Here is a 21,269-nt window from a genome sequence, read left to right as displayed (position 1 = left end):
TTATTTAATGAAGGTCTACTACATGCTAAGTATTAGTTTAGACTCTGGAAAACACATATGGTTCATGTTCCCATAGCACTCTCTTTCCACATTCTTTTTTCTTTTTTTTTTTTTGCCCCCTTGGGTACTGGGGATGGAACCCAAGGGCACTCTGCAATTGAGCTACATCCCCAACCCTTTTAATTTTGAGACAGGGTCTCCCTAAATTGTTGGAGTCTTGTTAAGTTGCTGAACCTGACCTCAAATTTGGGATCCTCCTGCCTCAGCCTCCCAAACTGCAGGGATTAAAGGCATGTGCCACCACACCCATATCATAGCTCTCTCATTCTTGTGAGAAACAGGTCAAGATAGGTCAGGAGTCAGTGAATACTGGGCTGAAGGCATGAAGAAGGGGTTTAAATAGAACTGTTGGGGGGAGAAGGACCTTTGGGGGAGAGGTTCCCCGGTGAACCCAAAGGCTCCTCTGGGTATCTCTCACCATACAAATGTGGGGAGCAGCATAGCTCACTCAGGAGGAATGAGATGAGGTGGGGACAGAGCTAATGAGATAGGCCTAAACCCCTACTAGAGTTCTGGTTCCACCCTAGGTGTGCCCGGGCCTGTGCATTATACTCTAATGAGGGGTTGGGCCAATAGTGACGTGTTCTTTTTTTTTAATGAGGTGCTGTTTTGCATAGATAAATAGTATGATTGTGATGTGGGAACCAAATGGCAGGTCATTATGCAAAGAGCAGCAGCAGAGGTGAGATTATGGATTATGAAACCAGTTCTGCTTCAGGCCTGCTGCCTGAGCGTGGGAACTAGGAGGTGACTGTCTGGGCCTTCACCTGGGCCAACACCATTGAGGCTGCTCTCCTGACAGCTGAGTGGGACAGGAAGTTGTCTTCTCCACTTTCTACCTGAACTTCATATCCCAGGCAGGGCAATTGGAAGGGGGAAGGCCAGCGGTTCCCCCTCCACTGTCCCCACCTAGAGACATACTCTGCTATTGGTGGGACCAAAGCTCTGCCCTTAATGTATATGGAACTGATTCCTGGCTTATAAAATGAGAGCTGGGCTTCAGGTGCTACAGCAGATGAGTCCTGGACAGTCCTGAGTGAGGCTCAAGGAGAGCTTATGCCTGGGAGGAGTCAGGACCCAGGGAAAAGAAAAACATCTTTGGCTCTGGGGTTACAAAGGGTAGCTGGTTGTCAGAAGAGGAGAGGATGTGAAGAGAGACCGATTATTAGGGAGGAAACTCAGATGGGCTGGAACAAGGTGGAGAAAACAGTCAGGGAAGAAGAACAGGGCTTGAATCTTCAGGCAGAGGTGTCTCCCATAGTGGCCCCCTAAAGTGGGACTCCAGGCTGGGCGGGTGACGCACACCTGTAATCCCAGTGGCTCCAGAGGCTGAGGTAAGAGGATCATGAGTTCAAAGCCAGCCTCAACCATTTAGTGAGGGCCTGAGCAACTCAGCAAGATCTGTCTCCAAATAAAATATTAAAAAGGGCTGGGGATGTGGCTCAATGGTTAAGAACCCCTGGGTTCAATCCCTAGTACCCCCCCCCCCCAAATAAAAAGTAGGACTCTGTAACTACTGGAATGTCAATTAGGTAATAATTGCTCGTAGCTCATGGTTTGTGCATTTATTTTTTATTTTTGTGGTGCTGGGTGTAGAGCCCAGGGCCTTGCACACACTGGGCAGGAGATCTACTAGCCCTTAGTTTTTACTCTGATGTGCTGACATATGACTCCCTTGCGTCAAGTTCAGGAGACCTATTAAGGGTGAGCATTGCTGAGTGTCCAAGAGGCCAGATCCAGGAGATAAATAAAATCAAAGTCAGCACTAAGTGAGGAGAGGCTGGAGTCACAGGTGGCTGAATCCCAGGTGGTGGCTGGAGTTATGGCCATGGTGGGAGAACTCCCTACATGCACATCACAAAGAGGCAGCCTGAGGGACACCTCTTCTGTGTGCCTAGGCAAAGCCATCCATTCATTTTGTCAATTGACAACTGTGTTTTGAGCACCTACTATAGATCCTGTCTTCATGGAAGCAACCTCAGAATAACCTCCTCACAATACACATCTGTTTTTCCCTGGTCTATCGGGACACTGTCACAACCTGCTCCTGTTCTTCCCAGTTTTCCCTGGTCTATCAGGACACGGTCACAACATGGGCTCTATGGTTGAAGTGAGACTCAGTTAATGGTCTTCATTACATTTGGACCTCCACCTGGTGTAGCAGCTGGGGATACAGCAGGATGGGAATTGGGGGAGTTGACTCCACTCATCATTCAAGGTCTTGAGTCTCAGTGGACCGCCTTTGGATAGCACCCAGATGTGTTGGGGACGTGGCCAGGAGTGCTGATGATGCAATTCAGTTAGGACTGATAATGAGCTAAGTGCTGTATCTTTATTATGATCAAATATTGAACTACATTAAGTACCTACAGTACCTCAGGCCTTCCCCAGGCATGCTACAATAAAATCGTAAGTCTATACACTCATAACCCCCACTTATCCAACTTCTTTAATAACCTCCCCTTAAATTGAACTGTAAAACCTACTGTGACCCTTATCCCGGAGCACTGAGAAACTGCCTTCATGGAGGATAACAAGGATCATGTTCTATGTTATCCTAGAAATGGCCTTTGGTCTTTATTTGACTATGTTCTCACTGTAGGGAACAAGTGTTGTTGCCTACCACACCATGAATTCCAGCCCTGGGAAATGAATTTGAAGGAAATGATTCCAAAGAAGCAAAAAACTGCGTGCTTGAAAATGTTCACTGCTACTCAAAATTGGGAACTGAACACAGAGGAAATTTCAATATTAGAGGACCAGTTGAACAAAAAGTAGTAAATCTGTATGCAAATGTATCAGTCTGGTTTTTATTACATAACAAAGAATCTGAGGCTGGTTAATTTTATAAAGAAAAAGGTTCTGGAGGTTTGAGAACATGGTGCTGGCATTAGCTTGGCTCTGGTGAGGACCACATGGTGGATGGCAATACGATGTCAGGAACTCATGGGGTAGGAAGAGATCATACCACCAGACAGGAGTCAGTAAGAGACCAGGGTCCCACAGTCCCTTCTGAGGGCATTATGGGCCTCCTGCTAGGCCTTCCCTCTTAAAGCTCCTACCAGCTTGACACTGCCACACTGAGCTTCCAATACATGAACCTGGGGGACAAACCACAACCAAACCATAGTGCTGACATATTTTACAATCATTAAAAATGACAATGATAAGCTGGGCACCGTGGTGCACGCCTGTAATCCCAGTGGCTCTGGAGGCTGAACTAGAAGGACCATGAGTTCAAAGCCAGCCTCAGCATTTTAGCAAGGTTTTATGCAACTCAGCGAGACCCTGGCTCTAAATAAAACGTTTCAAAGGGCTGAGGATGTGGCTCAGTGGTTCAACCCTGGGTTCAACCCTGGTACTAAAGAAAGAAAGAAAGAAAGAAAGAAAGAAAGAAAGAAAGATGACAAACTGGGCATGGTGGTACAAGTCTATAATCCCAGTGGCTCAGGAGGCTGAGGTAGGAGGATCACAAGGTCAAAGACAGCCTCAACAACTTAGAGAGGCCTTGAGTAACTTAGCAAGACCCTGTGTGGCTCAGTGGTTAAGCACCCTTGGGTACCAAAAACAGATAATAACAATGCTGCTGTAGAATGGTAAAAAATGGTTCTCTTATGGCAGTAAATGGAAAAGGTAGAATATAAAGAACTGTGTACATTTTAACAATCAGTAAAGTATGCATACACATTGAGGGCTATTTTAAAAAAATAGTGATGGTAGAATTGTGGGATTTTATAGGTACTTTTATTATCATACAAAATTAGTATTAACATGATTTTAAAGAAATAAACCTTATTTTAGAATTTCAGAGCAGCTCCTCACGATTAACCAGTTCCCCATCACCCTAAACCTCATTCTTGAAACAAGGTATGAGGTCTGCAGTAATCCTAGTGACTCTGAAATTGAAGTCAACCTGTTGATTTCTGGGCCCCACCTCACTAACAACAGAATCCTCTGGGGCTGTAACTCAAGAATCAGCAGTTCATCTAAGCTTCCCAGTGAGTCTAATGCATATTCATGTTTAAGGATCACTGTTCGAGATTCTCAGAATCACATTACAAACAGATGACAAGAGGGAAAAACAGATTTTCTCTCATGAGAAGCAGACCAGTTCTCTCTCTGAAAGCCAATTTACTCAGGAGTCAAGGAAAAAAATGAAATATTTTAATTAAAATAACATATGTAGGACTGGGAATGTAACTTAGTGGTAGAGGGCTTGCCTAGCATGCACAAGTCTCTGGGTTCCATTTCTACTTCCCCAGCATCAACAAAAAGAAAGAAGAAGAAGAATATATCCATAAAGACAATGTATTTATAAGAAAATGAAATCGCTCTAGGCCTCTGAGCTTTCAGCAAATTGAATATTCCTTAAATGACTATTAAGAAAAATATACTAATTGAGAATATTCCAGAAGTTCTTGTGAAATTGTGCATTTAGTGATTTCAAAGAGTTTCCATTTGACAAATCAATCCTTTGGGATTCGGCTTTTGTTGACTTGACCTAGAGTAACCTCAAGAAGCCCCAGGTGACCCCAGTGCCTGGGCTCAGAAGCAGTGTAGAGGCCTAGGAGGTGGAGGGTGAGCTGGAAGGATGCAGAGGGAGCTGTGCAAGGAATTTCTCTCCCTTGAGGCCTGATGTCCACCCATAGTATCCTAAGAAGGCTAATGTCTGTTTTCTTCTGTCCATATCCAGTTGGGTCTGGAGCCTGCCAGCCATTCACCATAGTGAAGAGCAGGCCTTCCCAATCTTTTAAAGATGTGTGACCCATGCTTTTAGGAGTTTGAAAAGGTTTGTAATTAAACTGGAGAAGGGACATACTATCCTCTTAGAGGGAGCCACTGTATATCTTACTTGGCCTCACCTAGAGGCAGAAGATCCCCATGGAGAACTTCCTCCTCTGGAGGACTCTATGACGGGGCCAGTTTTGTTGCTTACACAAATAGCACATGATTGCCAGGTTGGTGAGCAGCTAGTTAAAGAGTCTTCAAAAGGAGACTGTAGGTGGCGCACGCCTGTAATCCCAGTGGCTGGAGAGGTGGAGACAGGAGAATCGCGAGTTCAAAGCCAGCCTCAGCAATGGCGAGGCGCTAAGCAACTCAGTGAGACCCTGTCTCTTAACAAAATACAAAACAGGGCTGGAGATGTGGCTCAGTGGTCAAATCCCTGAGTTCATTCTCTGGTGCAAAAAAAAAAAAAAAAAAAAGAGAGAGAGAGAGAGAGAGAGAGAGAGAGACTGTGCTAATGCCTGCAGGCACTGACAAACACTGCTTGTCAGGTCACACTGAGTGCTTTTCATGGAAGAGTCTGTGTATTCCCCCATATTCATCCTCCACTATCTCACTGAATTCTCTTGACGGCCCTATTAGGAACTATTAGCATTGCCAATTTATAAATGGTACATCGAGACCTAGAGATGCTGGAGCCCTTGCTTGAGGCCTCTAGCCCCTCTGCCTTTGAAAGCAAGCAGGCTGGCTCCATATCTCCAGCTTTCTATGTTAGCAAGAAGTACTCAAGAGTTTATTGCCTGAAACCCATCTGTTGCTAGTGCAGTCTTGCAGACGGGTATTTGAGGAGAACATGAAGCAGTAAAGAATGAGCTATTCTCATAGGTGGCCTGCTAGTTGTTACAGGGGTTCAGACTGCACCAAAGACTTTTAAGTGGTCTCTGGGTCTTGGGGCCCACAGCAGATGAAGCCAGCAATTCTTGGCTGAATCACAAAAGAATAGGACCTAAGGAATTCCTCTGAGTGTCAGGCCTTGGAGGGGATGGGGAGCGTCCGACATGACCTTATGCTTTCTTTGTAAGGATGCATAGGATCCCCATTTAAATCTGATAAAAACCTAAATTTTTAATACGAGCATGTTCCAAATGTAACATGGGATAGGTTTACACTTTCTGTTGTTGTTGCTGTTTATTTGAAATTAATAAAACTTAACCCAGAGCCTTGATTTTTATTTGCTGAGTCTGGCGACCGTTTCTTAGGAGAGACAGCTCCTAACCCAGGGCGGGTGTTCATAAAGGCAGAGGGGGAGTGCCTACAGACAATGAGGGCTTTGGCTGGAGAAGGGAGAGTTCTGGATTTACACCCAAGGAGGGAACATGACGTCCTGGGTAATAGATCTGGAAGGTTCCTGGATAGGTGGGAAGGATCTGTGAGAGTTCAGAGGAGGGAGTCCAGGCAATGTGGGGACAGCAGCAGACAGGGAAACGTCTAGAGGAGACTCAGGCTGGGGGTGACCAGAGGTGAAAGGCCAGTCTGGAAAGGTCTTGAATATCCTGCTAGAGATGTTGGACAAGGTCCTTTAGACAACCATGAGGGACCAATCAAAGCAGGATTTTAGGAAGGTAAATCTGGTGGTGGAGGGTAAGACAATGGGAATGACAAGAGTGAATGGAGGTGGGGAGTTGAGCCTCAGGGTCTGTGTCAGGGGAAAGAAGGGTGACCAGAGGGCAAGCCAAAGGAATGGCCTCATCTTTCAAGTAGGGCATGCAGGTGACCATCAAGAGGGCAGGAAGCCAATAGGGGCAGGAGTGGGAGATCTGGGCCCTGCAGGTCTAGGAGAGATCTGGGCCCTGCTGCAGTCATGGATACAGAATTTCAGATGGAAGATTTTCATGTTAGGGTCACTCTCAAATCTGTCACCTCAGGAAGGCAGGTAGAGGCACGAAGAACAAGAGCCTTGACTTCTTCTATTCTTCCCCCATCCCTGCCCCCTCTTTCTCTCTCTTCTCTCCCTACTTTGTGCTTATTAGGTTTGTATAGGTTTCCATTAAAAGCTAACTACTTCTTCAACTCCAAATAATATTAATCAGGGATGCAATTTCAGCCTTTGGGTTTCATTTTTGCTTCTCTCGAGCAAAGCTTTTAAGCATCCACTCTGCTGCCAAAGCTGTTACCAGCTTGGCATGGGACCCTGCTTCTTGAGTCCTCCCACAGCTGAGACAACCCCAATTCTGGTAAAAGATTTCGAGATCCTCTAGGGAAAAGTCCTTGCTCATGAGAGGATACTGTTGGCCAGCTCATACCTGCTCTGGCCCTGGCGTCCAGCCAGTCCTTAGAAGCCCGCCCAGCTGTTCTACGTTTTCCCAGCAGAGCTACCTGGGCAAGAAAGGCGAGGCCCAGACAGGTTGGAAGTGGAAACCGTTCCAGCCCTTTCCTGGGACTGGGTGGGGCAGCCCAGGCCCATGGAGACAGGGCAGGGGGAGGAGTCTCCTCCAGCCAGGGCTGAGCCTGGTACCCTGGCTCCATCTGATCTCTCTCCCCTGGGAGATGGAGGGCTGGGCTTATAGCCATTGTGACTTTCCAGAGTAGCCTGCAGGGAAGGTGTGCCCCAGTAGGCCAGGGCACGGTCCCCAGCAGCCTAGCAGTACTCAGTGAAATCAAGGGTGTTGAGATCCTATGTCAAGTCTACGCTGTTCTTCCGCTGACTGCAGGTCTTGGCTAATGATGGCTACCTCTTAATGCCACCCTACAGAGCAGGGGAGTCTCAGTGTCTTCTTCATGGAACTGACCAAGGCCAGCATGCACTTGGGCTCAGATCCCTCTCAGGAACAATGGCTAGCTTGCTCACACAGCTCAGGGTGACTTCAACCTCCAGGTGACCTGAACTTCAGGGGTGTGGAGAATGGGGAGAAGCCCCAGCAAACTGGCCATTCATCCTCATGGTCTCAGCGAGCCTCTTTCCCAGTGCAGTGGCCTACCCTCCAGCCCAAGGGCTGGGCCCTGGTGGGCAGCAGGCCTGCTGCATAGACTGGCCTTTCCCTGTTTTCAGGGCCCCTCACCTCTGTAGGAACTGTGAGCACCCTTTCCCAGGATGCTCTTCCTCCATTGCCTTTGCCTGGGGAATTCCTTGATATCTGACAAAATTTGCTCCTAGGTAGCCTCCTCTGTAAAGCCTGCGGTTTTCCTCCTTTGACACCTTCTTCTTGGTACTTTTCTGTTCCCTTTGCTGGGAAAGGAAGTGCTTATATAACCTGCTATCCTGGAAGCTTTGTGTCCCTAACCCCATGTAAGGCTTTGAGCTCCCCTGAATACTTTGGGTCTAGCCTTGGTGTGGATTTTTTAGGGTTGCTGAGAGGCAGTGTCCAGTTGCTGAGGCTCTGAGTTCCCCATCAGCTCCCAGTGGCCTTCCCAGCTGCTGACTGAGCAAAAGTGCCCCAGCCAGAACCCACACATGGCCATGTGTGTCCTTTTCTCTGAGGCGCTGGATTCTTTCTTTGTCCCCCAGACTCCTCCATGACCACTCCCTGGCCCGGTGCTGGCCTTTCTTGCTGAGTCAGCTGGTCAGTTCTGATTGCCTGCAGCTGGGCCAAGCTGCCATCCTGGGATGCTGTGGGCTGCTTGGTGTTGCTTCTTCCAGGGACCACTGAGGGAGCCATCCCTGCCTGGCCTGGCTGTGAGGTACACAGGGGAGGAGGGCCCAGCAGAAGGCAGGGAGGTGGGGGACGAGTGCGGGTGGGGGACAAAGGGCTCACTCTCTAGTGCCCATAGCAGTGGTTCTCAGTGGCGGCAGCAGCAGGGTTGGGGGAGGGCACATTGGTCAATATTTTGGGTTGTCACAAAACCGTCCTGCAGTTCACAGGATGGCCCCACAATAAGAATGATCTGTCCCAAATGTTAAGTGCTGAGGCTGAGAGGCCCTGCCACAGAAACAAGAGGTTGGACCCCTGGGATGGGGTGTCTTCCATTTGAGAGGTGGGCTCCAGTGGACTCTCAGGAACAGAGGGCATGAATTGTTCTTGAGCACATGTGCAGCTGTCTCTGTCCCTTTCAGTGCCCTTACTTGGAGCAGTGTTGTCTGTGCCAACACTGTTGCCCACTACCCATCCTCACCTGCTGGCTGGGTTGGGGGCCATTTCTACATTCAGTGGATATGAGATGCTGAGAAAGTCTTTTTAAATTTTTTTGTTCCATGTCAGCCCAGTTTCAGAGGCACAAGGGGCAAGGGATTTATTACCTTTATTTTCAAAAGGCTACCTACAGGGTTATTTTTCCTGTGTAACAATAGCATACACGACTGTGCATTGATCATTTATTTAGTGGTGTTGGGGATAGAACCCAGGGCCTCGTGCATGCTAGGCCAGTGCTGTACCACTGAGCTACATTCCCAGCCCTAATCACTTTTTTGTTCAGGAACTTTCACTTACATTATAGGATATCATTGTTACAACAACCCTACCAGATAGAGGTGATGAGTATTCCCTGAAAAAAAAACAAAAACAAAACCCAAAACCCTAGAGACCCAGATAGTCACAGAGGTAGAAAAGGGAAGTGCTGAGATTGGAACCAAGTCTTTGACCCTCAAATCTGTCATTAGAAACCCTCAAAGATTTCTCCCACAAGGAGCTGATGTCATAGAGGAGCCTTTTAAATGACAGGTGACATGGGGGGTCGTTCTTGCATCTGTCTGAATGGTGTGGGTATGGATAGGGGTGGTCAGGAGAGATGCCTGCAGCAGGTAAAGTGGGGACAGGGACCTCTAGAAGAGAAGAGGCTACTAATGGGCAAGGCTGCTGGTTGGGAGTCAGCCTTCATTGGGAAATGCTTTCTTCCTCCTCCCAAGCCTTTCCTGCCCTGGGGAAGTCTGCCAGTGTTCCCTAACCTGTGCTTGATTGAGCTGCCTGAGGGCAAGGACCTGCATCCCTATCAAAGAGTGCTGTTCCAGTCCCCCAGCCTCACAGCAGGACAGCCTCTCATTGTCTCTGAACCTGTGCATCCGGGGAACTCTTATTGGGCTGCTGGCTGCTGCCTGGGAGCTCCAAGGCTGCAGGAGGCAGGCGGGTAAACAGGAAATGGTTAAGTAGGAGCAGGTGGAGCATGAGGGTGCTGGAGCAGGCAGGAAATAGCTGAGAGGCTGAATGGACTCACAAGAATGCTCTGCCTCCTCCCTGAGGCTCTGGCAAAGGCCATTGGCCACCCTCTCCTCCCAGCTCTGCATCATGAGGTGCCTGGCCTGCCAGTGACCTGGCTCCCACAGCCCTCCTCAGCTCTGCCTAGGGCTGGAAGGTGGGACCTGAAGGACCTAAGAAGTCCGGAGCCATGGGACAAGAAGGAGGGAGCGCCTTCCATGCAAGGCTGAGCCAGGCCTGTCTCTACAGTTGGAGTGGGAGGGGCTGTGGGAGGTGAGCAGTCTCCAAGAACTTAAAGTGGTTTTCCTCGTTTGGTTCTTTGCTCCATAGAGAGCCTTTGCACCATCTGAGACTTCCAGGACCGTTAGTCCCACCTTGGTAGAGCATAGAGCCGGCCTGGGGTGTGGTTTGGTAAGGCCGGACACACAGCTTTCTTTCCTGCTCCGCCATTTGTTGCATACAAGTGTCCCCTAAAGGGGTGGCACAATCTTAAGAGAGGTAAGGAACCTAATGTCTAGGAAAGTGAAGTGACTCCCACCGTGAAGGGGAGCTAGGAGTCAAGGCCTTCTCTGCCCTCCCCCTTCCCTCTACACTCCCGTGGCTCTTATGTCCAGATAGTTCTCTCTGCTTGAAGGGCTGCTGTTTGTCCCAGAAAAACAAACAAAACAAAACCAAAACCAGTGGTGCTCTTGGTTCATTCTTGACCACCTTCTCAGGGAGACTCTGCCTCAAGGACAAATAGCTCTGCTTCCCAGGGCTGGGCCACACCCAGCCCCCTTCAAAGTTGGCTGCCTGATCAGAGAAGTCTGTTATTGACACATCTCTGCCTAAGGACCCTGAGGCATTCGGGGATAAACTCCCAGCCTGATGCTCTAGCCTCAGCAGGGAGACCCACACTGCTGGGCTCCTGCATGGTACACATGGACGCGGTAGGAAGGGTCACTTGTTCCCAGGGCTGACTTGTCACTTGGTCCCTAGCATGGGCTCCTGAAAGCAGCAGCTCTGCAATGGCTACTATGGCTCAGTGGTAGCATCTAGCTTTTCAGATGGCCCTGACCCCTGCCTGTGTCAGGGAAACTGGGGGAAAGAGGCTGTGCTCACATATTTTCTTCTTTTTATCTTTATATGCTGGGGATTGAACCCACAGCCAGGCGCTCCATCACTGAGCTCCGTCTCCAGCCCTTGTCTATTTTATTATGACACGGGGTCTCACTGAGGTGCCCAGGCTGGCTTCAAATTTGCCATCTTCCTTCTTCAACCCCGGGCGTAGCTGGTGCCACCACACCCTGCTCACACATTTTCTTGACAGCAATTAAGAAATGGAAGGACAAGCTATAGATTGGGAGAAAATATTTGCAAAGCCTATATCTGATGGAGGACCTGTAGGTAGAATATATTTTTTTTTTAAAAAAATTCCAAAACTCAGTAGGAAGACCAATTTTTAAAATGGGCAAGATATTTGAACATACTCTTGAGAAAAGAGGAAATACAAATGTCAGATAAACACAAGAAAAGATGCTCAACATTGTTAATCACTAAATTGAAGTCATGGTGAGAAGCCACTAATACTCCTTTGAGTGACTAAAGTAAAAAACATCAAAAAACAGAAACCTGACAAAATCAAGTGCTGGGGAAGATAGGGAACCACTGGAACCTTCATACCCTGCTGGTAGGAATGTAAAATGATGCAGCCACTTTGGAAAATGATTTGGCAGTTTAGTATAAAGTTGAGCATACATTTCTATGGGAAATGAAAACTTAGGTCCACATAAAAACCTGCGTACAAATATTTATAACGGCTTTAATCACAATAACCCGAAGCTGGAAACAACTCAAATATCCTTTAGTTCCTGAGTGAATAAACAATCTATTAGGCATCCAAACAGTGTAATACCATTTGTCAATAAAAATGAACTTCTGATGTAAGCCATAACGTGGACGAATCTCAAGAGCATTAGGCTAAGCGAAAGCCATCAGACCCTGGTGGCTCTGCACCATATGACTCCATGGATATGACATTGTGGACAAGGCACAAGTAAAGGGACAAAAAGCTCTGAGAAGTGGTTTTGAGGGGCTTGGGCTGTATCCCTCTGTCTGGGGCCCCTCACCTTTTGAAGTCCAGTATAACTCCCATTTACTGTGCATTACTGTGCCTCAAGCCCTGGGTGCAGAAATAAATAAGACAAGTGTCCTTATGTTAAAGAAGACTGGCCTAGGGAGAATGGTGACGATGACTGTAGCTGTGAAAATAATAACAGTGGCAACAACAGGACACCACTTAAGGAGCACTACCATGTGCCAAGTGTTTATGACACCATGACACTCCAAACTCATGAGAGTTCTACAAAATTTGTCAATGTTATAATTCCCATTTTATAAAAGAGGAAATAGGCTGAGAGAGATGAAGTCACTTGCTGAGCTGGTACAAATTCTCAAGGTTGGAACTTGAGTCTAAATCTCAAGGACTCCAAAGCTGTAATCTCTGGCTACAGCATTGTTCCAGCCAAATCCCCTTCTGCCCTGTATGAAAGAAAGTCGCTCTCCAGTTCCAACTCTAACTTAGTAGTTCCTCAATTTGGTCTTCCATAGATGGAATAAAAAACAAAGATGGCTCTGGTCTAGCTCATAGGATACAGACTCTGGCTGGAGATGCCAGTTTAAGAATGTGGGCAAGGGTAGATTGGGCAGGGACGCAGCACCTGCTGGCCCTCACCTTCCCCCACTTCCCTCCAGTACTCTTCCCATTCATTGTATTCATGGGGGACATTCTTCTAAGGTGTGGGATATAGAATAGTCCACTCAGGGATAACCATAGGCCTTGGAAAGATACTCTGACATGTGAGCCTTCCTGATTCAGAGCTTTGCACTGCAGTTTTTGGACAGAGATAAGGCTTGTAGTTGCTGCTGAGCCCACAGCAGACCGATAAATCATCCCCAGGCTCCCAGGGTCCTGGATGGGCTCTGCTGCCTAGTAAACCAAAGACATAATTCACGAGTAATGCAGGCACGATGTTAGATAACAGTGACGGTTGATGGGCTCGGGGCTGACTCACTTCTGAAGGCCTTGAATCAGACCAATATTATTTCCTTTGGTTTCCAATGAGTGGACTAAGCCAGGTGTCCCTGGACACCTGCCTCTGTGGCTGAATCAGAGATGTGGACTCTGGCTGGTGGACGATGACTTGACTGTAGTGTCAAGACTGGTTAGAGAGACCGGTTATGTTGTGGGAACTGAGACTTTAGAGCAGGCCTGGCCAAGTGAGAAGGCTATTGAGTCCACAGAGAGAATTGGGAACAGGCAGTGTTTTGGTGGAGGCCCAGAAAGTTCGGAGAGAACAGATACAAAATAGTATCCTTGAACAAGATTAGATTTCTCTCTACCCCTCCCCTCCCAAGCTGGAAGGTGGCAGGGCGGAAGCAGGAAATGACTCCCTGGATACTGGCAGCCTTCGGTCATGTCTGCATTGCAGCCTTAAAGGTGACCTAGAAGAGATGTGACCAGGCGAGAGCGCCCTGGTAACTGGTGAAAGAAGGATTGCCTGTGTGGTGCTCCAGGACTTCCAGGCAGGCGGAAAGCAGGGACTCCCTGTGGCCTGAGGGCTCTGTCACTTCCCAGAAAAGCAGCTGAGAGCAGGGTGGAGTCTTCTCTCTCTTCTCCTTCCTCCCTCCTCTTCCTTCACACCTTCCGGGCATCTGAACTTTGCCTGCTCAAAAGAAGGTGTGGAGTGGGGGTGGCTGGGGTGCTTGGTGGGAGCAGAAGATGCCATCGAAGACAAATGGGGAGGCCCAGGCGTAAGAGGGACCTTCCACAAACTGCAGGACCCAGTGGGAGGCACCGCTGGCTCTACTGCTGGGCCAAACTTTCCCTGGGTCCCTCGCTTCTCTTCAGGGAGAGAGAAGCTTCTACTAATAGGTCCTACTGACGCTCTTTGCCTAATCTCAGCAGGTAGAGTGATGAGTGATTTTTGCAGCAAAGACTCCTAGAGAAGGGCCTGTCCACTTAGTGTTTCCCTGGGGTGGGGGCCAGGGGCAAAGGAGCTCCTGCTCAGGGCTTTCAGGAGGCTGTGAACTCAGAACATGGCCTTTGACCCCTGTGCCCTGCCAGCTCCATGCAGCACTGTCTCCTCTTCCCTTCAGTCCTGTCTTTTTCGTTTTCTTTTAGTTGTCAAATGATCCTTCTTTAAAACAGTTTCCTATGTAGTTCTTACCCAGCTGGGCACTCCACGACACTGCAGTTGATGTCATCTATGAAGTTGTGAGGGTGTCGCCATCAATATCACAATCCACAGATGGGACAAGATCTCTTGAAGTCCAGAGAGTTCTCTGGCTAGACAGCTATTGGGCAATGTGGACAGTCTCAGCAAAAGTGATGTTGCGGCAATGCTTGGTGTTTTTCTGTTCCTCTCCGTCTCTGGGTGGGTCCTTGAGGGCTTTGTGATCATTGCAGAGTCAGAGGTGCCTCTGTGGCCTGTTTGTTCTGAATGGTTAATTTCACTGTGATCCTTGGGCTCTTCTAGTCACTGCTTCTTTGGAGACAGACCTGGGTGCTGCTCTTGGGGTGCAGGAAGACATGGCACTGACTTCCCCACTAGTGTATCTCAGGAGTATGACTTTGGTCTCATTGGGTGAGATCAAACTTGGGTGACGTAGCACAGGTGGTGGGTCCTTGGCGGGGCATTGGCAATCTTGCCCTCCCTGCCTGCACAGTGGCCCCAGAGCTTCCAGACTCATCTCACAACACCTTCTTCCACATTCCTGGCTGCTGGACACACTGACCTGCCACCACCACCACGTTGTGCCTTTGTACCTGCCATTCCCTCCCCTGGAATACACTTTTCTGATCTGAGAATACTAAGAATACTAAGCTCCTGCCCATCTTTCAAGCTCAGATCAAATAACCCCTGTCTAGAATCTTCCCTGGATCCTCATGGAAAGGATTAGGTGATGATTAGGCACATTGCTAGTCTCCTTATGGAACAGAGGGTTAGTCTCATGGCACTGTAATTAATTGTTGGCCCCTACTGGCTAATCCCTGACACACTGTAGGTGCTCAGTAGTCCTGTGAGTGCATGAATGTGTGAGTGAATAAATGAGCGTGCAAAGCGAGGAAAGGAAACAGAGGCTCGTGGCTTAAGCGGACACTGCCTTGTGGTGCCTCTCACAACCTTATTCAGGATGCTCCCTCCAGCAGTTGGCTCTTGGGTGCTGTTTCTTCTGCTCTTGCTGCTCAGTGACAGCTAAAATGTTCCTCAATGATGCTGTGCGTCTGCCTGGCCTCTTCCAAGGACTGCTGCATTGGTGGTGTGCTAGTGGATTCTTGGGCCAACTGAAGGCAGCACTTGCATGTTTGGGTTGGGCAGGGACTTGATGTTGGAGAAAAGCTGGGAATCTGGTCTGTGCTAAGTCACGGGAGGAACCTTGGTTCCGCAGTGAGATTGGAGTCTGCTGAGGACACCTCACCAAGTAGAAGGAAAGGTTCCAGGCTTTGGGGAATGAAAGGGAAGGAGAAGGTCCTTGAAGAGTGGGAAATAATAGTGACAACTGATTTGAGGTTGGCTTGGAGGGGTGGTGGGGGTGGTGACAGAGGCCATGGAGAGAGTGAGCAAATGTGTGTGTGTGTGTGTGGGGGGGAGCGGGTGGGAAGGAAGGATTCGGGTGAGGTTTCCCTGTGAGGTAGGAGAGCTGGGAGTGCTGGTTCTGGTCCAGCCTGTGGCAGTTGGATATTAAGTGAGGCAAAGGCTTTACTGTAAGGAGAAGTGCACGAGCAGATAGGAGCCAGCTTTATGGGGACAGAGCGCCCTTCCCTGCTAACACAGGCTTGGTTGCTCAGGACTTGGGCTGGGGGCCCAGAAGAGGTCAAGGAGGCAAGAACAGACCTCAGACAGAGGCCAGGAGGAGCTGGAGGAACTGAGGTTCTCCTCAGGACCAGCCCCAAGCCTTTCCCCCTTTCCCTCAGCGACAGGAGTGATGGGGGCCCTTGCTGAGGGGGAGTGCCAGCCTGCTTCCCACCTTCCCCGCTGGCAGTTTATATACTAATAGCCCACTGCACCCCAGGAGGGGGTGAATGGGGATCCATTTGTTTTTCCAGAGTTTGACCTCTGGATAAAACTCTTACCCCAAAATGTGCCGGTTTAAGTGAAAAGCGATAAATCAGCCCCTTTGAAATGCAGAAGCAGCTTGGGGAAGCCCCCTTTGATATGCAGCTTGGAACTGGGGCACTTAAAACCTGGGTTAATTCTCCCGGCTTTATTGGAGGCAGAGAAAGAGAAGAGGAGGAAACCCAGGGCCAGTCATTAAGTCTGGGGACTTGAAAAGCCTAGGGCAGGAGCCGGCAGCCGCAAAGGGATCACGAAGGCAAAGCAGCCCTGGGAAAAGCATCCCCCGCCCCAGTGAACTCTAATCCTAGTTCCCACCCAGACAGATGAGACGTGGAGGGCGGTGGAGAGGAGGGGGTGGGCAGCACGGGGAGAGGCTCTGGAGGATGGGGAGGCGGTTGCTATGGAAACCCGGCGGGCGCCGGTAGGAGAAAGCCAAGGGCTAACTTGGCAATTTCCTGAAAGGAGCTGGGGAATGCAAGTGCGTGTGGGTCCCATTCACCGGGCGGCTTGTGCTTTCAGAGGTCTGGGGGCTGTGGCCCCTTCATGGGAGCCAGGGATGGATGGATGGATGGCCAGTTACCTCCGGCCAGGTCTGCGCCCTTCATTAGAAACATCTGCTGCTTGCCGACCTCTGTCACAGGGCGGTGGAGGAGTGAGGCTGTGAAAGTTCCAAGTGATTTTTCAGACAGGGTGAGCCTCTGAGGATGAGGGTCCCCCATCTCATTCCCAGAAGGAAGGAGAAGTGGGTGTGTGTACACAGGGGACCCTGGACACATGGGGACTCTGCATCTGGATTTTCAGGGTGGGTTCCACTGTGACCCCCACAAGTGACCAGTCGAAGCCTTGGACTTGTCTGATAGGATGCTCCAATTTGGGTCTGGGACAAGCCATCTCAGGAACTTTGGAGAGATTCCTCTGAGTTTCTGAATGAGTACTCCCAGAACTGGTGGTCAGTCCTACCTTCTCAAAACAGCCACCGCTGGGCCAGCCTGTGGGCAGCGATGAGGGGAGACAGTTGGTTGCCCCTGTTTACCCCTGCTTGGCCTTTTTTTTTTTTTTTTTTTTTTTTTTTTGGTATTGGATGGGGAGGGGCTGGAGGCTAAGAGTTGCGGAGCTTTGGAGCTTGGTCCTCCTATTTCATTCAGGTCAGAGGAGAGACCAGCCCTGCCACCCTCTGACTTTGGGGTGTGAAATTCTGGGGAACATATTTGTCAGGCAGTTGGGTTAACCTCTTGCCCTGCACAGGTCCTGGGTCTGTGGCCTAGGGTTCACCTATACCACCACTCAGGGTCAGCTTAGGACCAGTGATAGGGGCCATTTTTGAGACCCCAGCACATCTCCCCCACCTCTCCCTTCTCATGGGAATCAGGAACCCACATTCATTTGGTGGAGCTTTACCTTCACTCTTCTACTCCAACGCCAGCCCACCTAGGGTGAGCTCCTCCAGGATCTCCCAAATCCTGGTCCTGCATCAGAACATGCTTACAATCCTGTTCCTTACTGGGTCTTAGACAAGGAGTCAAATTAAATAAAGCACACAAGTAACTTGCTTTAAGTTAACTTGGGCAAACTGAGAGCAACTGCCTGGAAGGCAGGGGCTGCCTGACATTTCCACTTCTCTGGGGCATGTGGAGGAGGAGGGCAGAGGACCCTGGGCAGGACCCAACTCCAACAGAGCTGCTGCCCTCCTTGCAGTCATCTCTGGTACCTCCTCATCCCTTTCCTGGCCTTGGGGTGGGCAGAAGAGAAGGCTCCCGTGCCTGCCTTATGGCGTCTCTCACGCCTGGAGTCTCGGGTGGCTCCTGGAGTATTTCAGCAGCGCTGAAGCAGTAGGAGCCGGGCCAGGTCTGAGCTGCGATGCTCTCTAGAAGCTCAGGGCAGAGGTGCCATTTTGCTCTTCCTCTCTGCTACAAGGAAAGTGGGACTTGGAAAGGGAGGGAGGGAAGGAGGGAGTCAGGCTCCTCAAATACTAGAGAACCAAAGGGAATGGAGAAATAAGAGGCAGGCACAACCGAGAGACAGCCATCTAAAGGCCTCCAAGGGAAGAGAGTGATGGTGGACCATGGGCAGGGGGATGTCAGAACCAATCCCGGGTCACAGCAGGGGAAGGCCAAACTCTGGTCTGTCAGAGGTGTGGCTGGGAAAAGACCTAGGGTGGGGTGTGTGTGTGTGTGTGTATGTGTGTGTGTGTGTGTGTGAATAGGGAGGCTGTCATTCACACACACACACAGGGGAGCTACAGGGTAGGTCTGTGCCAGAAACTGCTGCATTCCTTCTCACTCCAAAGCCAGCCTGCTTTGCAAGATGCTTTCTCATGGCTTGCAGGCATATTTTCCCCTACCACACAGCGCTCTCGTTTCTATACGCCTGCTGCATTAGAGACTCTCTTCCCTCCTCTCTAAAGCAACTGTACAAACACCTGCATTTTATTAATGCCGCCTGGAGCTGGGGCTGGGCTAGCCCCCCTCTGCTCTCACCACCCCTCCTCCACCATGCTCAGTCAAGCAAAGCGCAAGGGTTAACCCTGTGTGGCTGGGTTTCTGTCTTGGAGGATATGGGTTCCCACAAGAACAGAAAAATACCCAAGAGGTGTGTGTGTGTGTGTGTGGGGGCGTCCTGCAGACAGCTGGCCAGGCATGCTGGGTGCTCCTGGCTCCACGCGTCCCTTGCCCTAGCTTTTGGTCCAGTTCTCTCATTACTGCTTCTATATTTCTCTTCCAAAAGATGAGGACGCTATCTTTTTTTGAAATGAATTCTTCTAAGAGAAACTCTGCCGGGCTGGCCCTTTAAATGTCAATTCCATCTCTCTGCCTTTAGGAGCCATTGGGACTAAACAGTTCCAGAAAAATAGCTGCTTTCCTCTTTAAAATATTTTAAATAAGGAAAGCATAAAGAATATAAAAATGTCCCATAATCCCATCACCCTGAGAGCCCTGTTAACATTTCTTTTAATGCAATACATGCACATGCCTTTTTTTTTTTTTTTAAGTATTAGAAGGTATAACATGAAACTTGAGTTTCTCTCCCCTCAAGCCACAGTTGTTCCTCTCAAAGGCAGTGACTGGTAACAGTTTGTTGTGGATCCTTCCAGGGAAAGAATTTGGGCATCTTCTTTTTAAACTAAAAGTTGCCTTGACTTCTTGCCATATCCACCCATGGAGACCTTCTCCGCTCTTTCTAAGGGCTGCACATACATCACAAGGGGCTGGAGCATCAATTATTTAACGTAGGGGTGGGTGCACGGGCTGCCTCCAGTTCATAAGGCTTACAAACATTGGTGGCACAATATTTGCACAGGAGCCTTGAGTGTGTATGAAGATAACTGCAGAAGAATCCCTACCAGTAAACTGCTGAGTCAAAATGTGATGCATTTAACCTTTTGTCTAGACTTCTTCTTCTTTTTTTTTTTTAAAGGGTTGTTTCTCTCTCTGCCCTTCTTCATTTTTGTTTTTGTTTTCCTGTCAGGTAAACTCCTGGTCATCTGTCAGAACCCAGCTCGAATTTCATCTCCTCGGTGAAGACTTCTCTGATTGTTCCAGGAATCTACCAGCTCCTTCTTCCATGTTTCCTTCCTTCCTTTCTCTTCCTCTATCCCTCCCTCCCTTCCTTTTTCTTTCCTTCCTCCCTCCCTCCCATCCCCTCCCCTCCTCTCTCCTTCCCTTCCTTTTTTTTTTTGATATCAGGGGCACCTTACCACTGAGCTACATCCCCAGACAACTTCCATAATTCCTTGGCCTGTCTTACCTAGTTTTATTGTAATTTGGGTTTTTTAGGTGTCTGTTCTCAGTAGTGGAGACTGATTGACATCGTTTCTCCTGGGACACCATGGTTTGACCTTTTTAAAATTTTTCTTTGTGCAATCAACTTCTGGGTATATACTCAAACGATGAAAACAGAGACCTATTTGCACATCTGAGTTCACAGCAGCAATTCAAGTGTCCATAAACAGAAAAATGGGTAACATATGTGCGCGCGCATATACACACACACACACATACACTTGCACTCACACACTGGTGTATTATTCAGCCTTGAAAAGGAGAGTAATTCTGACTTATGCTCTAACAGGGATGAACCTTGAAGATATCATGCGAGGTGGAACAAACCAGTCACAAAAGGACACATATTGTATGATTCTACTTATATTCTACTACTTAGAGTAGTCAAATGCATAAAGACCAGAATGATGTCTTATCTTTACGATGGTGGTTTCCAGATGCTGGAGGGAGGGGAAATCAGGGAGTTTGTGTTTAGCGGGAATAGAGTTTCAGTTTGGGAAGATGAAAAAGTTCTGGAGATGGCTGGTGGTGATGGTCATAGAACAATGTGAGTGCACTTACTGACCCTGAAGTGCACATTTAAACATGGTGAAAATGTTCATTGTTATATTACACATATTTTGCCACAATAGAAACATTTTTTTTCCCTTTGTGTGAAAATGTGTCATCTCACAGATGCAGAGCTGCTGGCGAGTGCTCTCCATGGGTTGCTGTAACCATCTCTTACCCCATCCAAACTGGAGAGGATTTATCCTATTTTCAGATATTTCCAGGGAAGGGAGCCCATTAAGTTATTAGGCAATCTTTTCCAGTGTCTTAAAACCCCAGACATTCTTGGTACCAGACCTTTCCTGCTGCACCTGAGGTTGATTTTCCTTGGTCAGTAAGTGCTTTGTCAGGCCACTAATGCTTCACACACTCAACGCCCTCATTACACTGTCCCCAGAAGAGATCTGGAGGCACCTAGTCACAAGCTAGCGAGCAGGCTTTGGAGGTCCAGCCAGATTTCTCCTCTGCATGATGGATGCACATTGCTGAGTTTTGACTCCTAAGCAGGCTGGGCTCAGACTCTGGGGCTCTGCCAGGTGAAGCAGCCCACATCTCTCCTGTCCCTTGGGTGTGGTTTGTAGGCCAGAGAGCTTCACCCGCTAGGACCCACCTCTGTACCCTTCAGCTGGAGGTCTCTTGCTGATAGGCGAGTTCCCCCGAGGCCCATGGACAGAGCTAACTGGGAATTTCAGCAACCCTCAGGCTCTCTTCTCTGACCAGAGTCCTCTTGACAGATTAATGAGCTGCTCGAAAGGTGGACCTGGCAGGCATGTTCCCTGCGGCCTGGAAGATGCTGACCTTGTCAGCTTTGAAACATCAAAGGGCCACAAGGGAAAATGAGCCAAGAAGGACCTTGTCACCTTGGTGCTTGCCAATCATAGGCTTGCAAGACCTGACATGGCTGGGATCTGTCTGGAGCTTGGAGGAAGAAT

Source organism: Spermophilus citellus (genome assembly GCF_964194105.1).
Source record: "Spermophilus citellus genome assembly, chromosome: 4".
Classification (NCBI taxonomy): Eukaryota; Metazoa; Chordata; class Mammalia; order Rodentia; family Sciuridae; genus Spermophilus; species Spermophilus citellus.
The sequence above is the reverse complement of the archived record's forward strand: the minus strand, read 5'-3'. Positions refer to the sequence as shown.